Source organism: Sinocyclocheilus rhinocerous, unplaced genomic scaffold (genome assembly GCF_001515625.1).
Source record: "Sinocyclocheilus rhinocerous isolate Xijiao unplaced genomic scaffold, SAMN03320098_v1.1 scaffold1622, whole genome shotgun sequence".
Lineage (NCBI taxonomy): Eukaryota > Metazoa > Chordata > Actinopteri > Cypriniformes > Cyprinidae > Sinocyclocheilus > Sinocyclocheilus rhinocerous.
In genome coordinates, this window is record NW_015654513.1 from 50,911 (window position 1) to 57,760 (window position 6,850).

The window sequence follows — 6,850 nt, forward strand, 5'->3', positions numbered from 1 at the left end:
TCACTCAGGGCGGAGCTAAGGTAAGACGCCAGTCCAGTCTGTGCTGAAACACTACTGTCAGTCAAACTATCGTGGGAGGGGCCTGTTTTTGTGACGTCACACAGACAGGCATCTGAGATCGGCTTGATTTGAGAAACAGGTAAAGATTTTGGATTTTTTATTTTTTTTTTATCATTATAGGGTGGTTGTGTACACACACTGCCAACACACATTTCAGTTCAAACAACTTGTAAAAGTGCATGCAGCATCCGATGACCCCTTTAACATAAACTTGTGTGTATTTGAGAGCTTAAGCACAATAAGACATGAAAGAGAACAGTTTAGTACTCACATGGCGTGTCACGGCCGCTTTCTGATATATGCTTTCAGAAAACCATATATCAGAAGTTTAAACTGATATGGCTTTAAAACTCGCGATAGACATGATAATCAAAACCAAACAGATGTTTTTAGCAGAGTATCTGAGGTATGAGCTGTAAAGGCACAGCCCTATTCTGGAAAAGGGGCGGGGAGCAGCAGCTCATTTGCATTTAAAAATACATGCACAAAACAGTCCGTTTCTGCCCTTTAAAGCCCTAGAAGTCCTGAAAGGGGAACATCACATTACTTCAGTTTAAAGCAGTGGTTCCCAACCATATTCCTGGAGCTGATGAGCTGATGACCTGAATCAAGTGTGTTTGATTAACATGCAAAATTTGCAGTGTTGGGACCCTTTCGAGAACATGGTTGGTTTAACCACAAAAATCTTCATCTTTGAGTCCACTGGTGTTCCAAAAGTGCTGAAGTACAGCACTGGGACTTTTAACTGTTTGCGTCCCTCCACTTGTTTTTGGACACCCCAAATGTCACGCTGATAGGAATTTTGATTGAATTCTGCAGATCGGGTCTTTCAGATAACTTAGTTTCATATGGATAAATGATAATTTCATTGGATGGATGCAACTGTTAGTGTACTGGATCAACCAGTTCCCTGAAAAGTACACAAGCAGACTGTAAATTGCGAATACAAAAATATTATACATTAGCATACAGAACTGCAGTTACAGTTTCTCAGCATTTATCAAGTTTTTGCTAGACAATAGTATTTAAACATAACTGAACATTTGAAATAGAATTGTGAATGACAACTGATCGTTATCATATTTCCTCTGTTTGCCACTGTCTCCTCCTCCTCTGTGTGTCTTACCCATCTTCATGCTTTGACCTTTATTGATGAGTAACCCTCAATGGGTCAGTCATTTCAGCAGCTCTCAGCGTTATGCTGTGGTAAGTGATGCCCTGTCAAACATCATTTATTCTTATTTTTGCAATTTTCTCAAATATTTTTCTGGATTACACATCTTGATTTGATGTTCTTTTTTATTTTGTAACATTGCAAGCTAAAATGTGTAATTTAATTTTTAGACAAAAATGTGAAACTGAATAATGTATCACTTCAGTTCAATTCTCTTATTTTAAAAATAATATTATTAATAAATAATATTACCAAACAATCTTTTTTTTTTACTTTTAAAATCTAGTCTGATAAAAGTTAAACAGTAAAATAAAGCTTTATTAAAATAGACTATATTGGTAGCACTGTAGCCTAACAAATAAAATGTAAAATACACAGATAAGATACTACTTAAGTTATACTTTTGTTTTTAAGCAGGAACTGATGTAATGAAATAATGTTTGTTTTGATATATTGGTCTGATGTTATGCATGAGGAATAAATGATAGCTCATGTAAATCATTTTCAGCTCTGAGAAAGGCCGTGTCAGTCATCTGAAGGCACGTTGCATTTGCTTCCTGTATTCATAGTTTCCATGTGACTACACATCCTTATAGGAAGTTTTCCTCCATTGCCTGCCAGTTATTTTTACCAGTTTTATACTAGATAGTAAGTACTAGTGTATTAAGACAGTGATATTACAAGACTAATTACAGCATACATCTTATTGATGATGTGTACTATATACAGGCAAGCATACACGCCCAGAATATGTACTCAGTACATTAAATTGCACAGTAAGCTTTGCCCTTTTGAAAACCATTAAAAACTAAATTCTCAATATGGCTTTAATGCATCAAGACAAGCTTGTTCTGCAGTTTAGTGCATGTTTTACCTTCCATTAATCCATGCCGGTCACGTGACACAATAATGGGTACTTTTAGGAACGTTTTATAGTGTTTTAGTAGAAGCTCAGATTTTCAGAAAACTCCTTTTGTGTCCTATAGTAAACAAACATAAAAATGAAATGATTAAGTGATGATTAAAGGAAGACAGAATTCTTTTTTTTACATTTATTTTTTTTACATTTTTTCTTGGGTAAAGTAATGGAACCCCTATAGGGGAGAAAACAGGCTGATATATGGCACTAGAGTGATGTTTAAAATTTGTTACAAAAGTGACATTTCCGTTAAAGAGTGTGTTGCCCTGCTAAGCCCAATGAGAAGTTTTTGGTTTTCATGTGGGCTGGTATTTTAGGGTCTGAGGCTGTTTTCTAGGGTCATGAGGTTTGCAAGTAAAACAAAAATAGAGAGGTGGTACTTCCTGACCTCAGGTGCAACTCCAACAGTTTTTGACGTACTGTAGCGCCCGTTTAAGAAAGTCATATTTGTCAAGACTGTATTTAAACTAAGCATCTGATCTGCTGGTCCATCTTTAGCTATAACCGTTCTCTAGAAATATGCTCATCGTCTCCCGGTTCCCTTTTCTTTTGCTTAAAAGAACACGTCCAGATTTCTCTTCTCTATTCTTCTTTCAAAATGGTATTTGTAGCTTTCGCTTGGCCTTTAGTAGTGACAGGTTCAGCCTGACACGATAACAAAATCTGTGAATGTAAGGGTGAAAACCAAAATCAGTCAACAAAAAGTACACATGAATAATTGTGAGCAGTGGTGTACAAGTGAGAATGACGAGAAAACAGAAGAACAGGACGTGGTGTAAAGGTGTGAAAAAAACATCCCGCTGTATGAGCATCTGTGACATAAGGATGAAACAAGCAAACCGAACAAAAGATGTTCTACTTTGCAACTATTACTTTTACAAAGTCAGCAATGGAGAATTTCATAATCAAACTTACAGAAAATCAACACATACTTGAAATATCTGTAATACAAAAACAGATAACATATGCATATAACTATATCTAACTATAAATAACACATTGAACTGGATTTATAGTTTTCTAAGTGAAATTGGGAAAAAAGCTTGTAAATTGCAAATACACTGGACTGGAATATTATAAGTTAGCATACAGAACTACAGTTATAGTTTCTTGGCATCTCTGTCTAGTGTTTTGCTGAACAAGAGGGTCCATAAGATTGATGAACAATTAACTTCTGAACAATGGCAGTTTGTCAGCCTGTAACATGCATCATACATCTGCATTTCCCAGAGCACAACCTTTCATTGAGAAAGCAAAATGAACATTTGAAAAATAATTATGAATGACTGACAACTGATCTTTATCTTATTTCCTATTTCATACTCTGGTGCTCCCTGTCACTGTCTCCTCCTCCTCTGTCTGTCTGTCTTCTACGCATCTGCAAGCTGTGACCTTAATTAATGGGTAACTCTCTATGTGCCAATCATTTCAGCAGCTCTCGACTACTGTGAGATCCCACACTTACACAGGTACGTTTTCTTCCTTTCAAACCTTTTCCTTTTTCCGACTATTTATTATACATCTCCATCCATCATATATCCACACATCTACTTCACATCATTGAATATTCAGTGACAGTATAATTTTATTTATTTATTATTTAATGAATTTATTGCTATAATGTTTAGTGCATTTTTCTTCGCATATACTAAAATGTAATAAGAAAGAGTTTTGAAGGTGTTTCACTTCCAATTTTGATGAATTATTTAAGACTTTACTTAAGTTAATGTTAAAAGAAGTTAAATGTATTTCCAGCATGAACAGGCTGACTTTATTTCTACTGCAGCATGACACAAGGGAAGTACCAGGGGGTTACAAATATCACCTCCACAGATTTCAGGTTTCAATTACAGACATTCAGAGCTTTATTGTAAAACCCATGGTTTCCCGTAGGGTTCATGACTCTTGAGGTACTACACTATCCAAAACTAACCACAAGTTCATCTTCAAAGAAATTGCACTTTTACCAGGAATGACCACTCAGGAAGGGGACAGACTGCTACCTCAGCAGCAAACATGAAGGTCACAGGAGATTTAACTTGGTCTCATCAATGATGAGAAACTGAACTGCATTATGACTGATAGGCATCAGTGATGAATGCGCTATGTGGCTACTGTGGTTTTACATTTTCTCTTATCTGTTCAATTGAGAGATTCACTGAAATATGAAAACAACTTTTTGTGTGCCAAAGCTTCTGTAACTTCACTTAGAAAATCCTGGATTTTGCTCCAGAATAGAAATGAACACATTCCGAACCAGGGTATGGATGAATCCTAATATATGCAGCAATTTACAATATTTAGTCATTATATGCACGCTGTTTCAGACCTGTAAAAAAAATCCTTTGGTGGAACACAAAAGAAGATTTTCTAATGAATGTCTTATCTGTACAATAAAAGTCAAAGGTATCCAAAACACTGGATTGAAAAAATGAACATTCTGTCATCATTTATTCACCCTCATGTCGTTCCAAACCTGTATGACGTACTTGCTTCTGTGCAAGTATATAGACTTTTATTGTACAGATAAGACATTCATTAGAAAATCTTCTTTTCTGTTCCACCAAAGGATTTTTTTACAGGTCTGAAACAGCGTGCATATAATGACTAAATATTGTAAATTGCTGCATATATTAGGATTCATCCATACCCTGGTTCGGAATGTGTTCATTTCTATTCTGGAGCAAAATCCAGGATTTTCTAAGTGAAGTTACAGAAGCTTTGGCACACAAAAAGTTGTTTTCATATTTCAGTGAATCTCTCAATTGAACAGATAAGAGAAAATGTAAAACCACAGTAGCCACATAGCGCATTCATCACTGATGCCTATCAGTCATAATGCAGTTCAGTTTCTCATCATTGATGAGACCAAGTTAAATCTCCTGTGACCTTCATGTTTGCTGACATGCTGACATGAGGGTGAATAAATGATGACAGGATTTTCATTTTTCGGTGATTTATGTGCTTTCAATCACGTCTCATTATTGCCCCCTTCTGGTCAAAACACGTTACTTCAGTAAAAGAACTTCATAAACTTACATCTTGTACATATTTGTAAGATTATTAAGTAGAAGAGTAAAATTTTACCCTCAAACTTTAAACTGTAAATACACAAGGCATAATGGTTTAGGTAAAGAAAAACGGTAACACTTTACATTAAGGTTCCATTTATAAAGGGTTTATAAAGGTGTTAATAAATGACTAATAACTCACTTACAAATACATTATAAATCATTGATCAGCAGTTATAAATGCATGAATAAAAGGGTGATTTTGATGCAATACCTGCCAAATAGTGAGCCATTTTTAACTCACAGGTTATAAATGCTTAACAAATATATTTATTAATACTTATTTCACTCAAAACCAGATTCCTGATTTATTTCATGATGCAGCAAAAATGTATTATTATAGCAAGACTGAAGGGTGTTGTATTTATGGTTTTCTCATTTATATCTCATGACTCGTGTCACTTTTCTTACTCTGTACCTTACCCATGATTCTCCGCAAAAGTTCTAACAGAACATTATCATATTAATAAGCAATCAGTAATTACTTTTTGATATCATGATAAAGCCCACTGTAACTTCAGTATTTGTTCATCCACACTCAGTAAGTTATTTATTTGTATGCTAACGAATTAATTCAATTAACAAAGCGATTACACATATAAACACTTGAACAATATACTCTGCAGTGTCACCTCACAGTTAGCTGAGCAGTAAAATTAATAAACACAATGTGAGAGCACGCTTCAGAGCACGTTGGAACAATCCTAACAGCGTGACTTCTTCTGCTTCTTTGAAAACGTGACTTTACATTGGATGCTCGCTAGCGCCATTTACAGGCTTTGGTGGCACACAGGCAACTACAGACACACAGGCGTTGGTGATGTGATCCTGAAATAATATAATAAAAATGCATTATATGCAATGAAAATTATTTTTATTATTAGTAGTAGCTATATACTTCTAAAAAAAACATATTTGTCACAGATTGTATTGAAGGGCAGCGAGGAAGCAGGATTCAGATGCAGCAGTACCTACTGTTTATTAAGAAGATTACTGAACTCAGGGAAATGTAGGACAACAAACCATTCACATAAAAACGAATTTAGACAACCAAATACTAAAACTCTACTACTCTATACTGTAGGAATATAATAGACAAAAGGAGAAAGGAACAAAATACAACAGAATGCAATAATATAAAAAAAGAATCACTAAGCAAACAAACACAAAACTAAATGTGATATTATATAAATACATTATATATTACATCTGTATGTATTATGTAGAAACAACATTAGAAATCTGTGAAAATTCATGTACATTATATGTTGTTATACAATTTCTGATCCTTTCTGGTGTGCAAATTTGTGATTATTTATTTATTTGTTTGTTTGTTTGTTTATTATGCACTGTTACATTTTGGAAATAAAAAAGGATCACATCAGCAAAGCCTGTGTGTCTGTAGTTGCCCGTGTGTCACCAAAGTACGGTGGCCGAGAAGTGCTAAACAAATCACAATTCTGAAATATTTAGTGACTTACAGCTCCAGTGGCGCAGATGGACAAGTGTGTGCCATTGGATTTTTGACGCGATCGACCTGGGTTGGATCCCGCCTTTTGCCGAATTTTTTTTCCCTCCCTTTTCAAATCTCGTATTAGCAATGGATTCTATTTACACTAAGTGAAA

The 6,850-nt window shown here is 35.0% G+C and overlaps 1 protein-coding gene across 2 annotated transcripts in view; it reads left to right on the forward strand.

The window, feature by feature from the left end:
* The first annotated feature begins 3,562 nt into the window (after positions 1–3,562).
* LOC107717413 (C-X-C chemokine receptor type 3-like) overlaps positions 3,563–6,850 on the forward strand; it is a 7,890-nt gene continuing 4,602 nt past the window's right edge. For both annotated transcript variants that reach the window (XM_016524144.1, XM_016524145.1), the window contains exon 1: positions 3,563–3,622. The gene's annotated coding sequence lies outside the window, so the exon portion shown is untranslated. The remainder of the gene's footprint in view (positions 3,623–6,850) is intronic.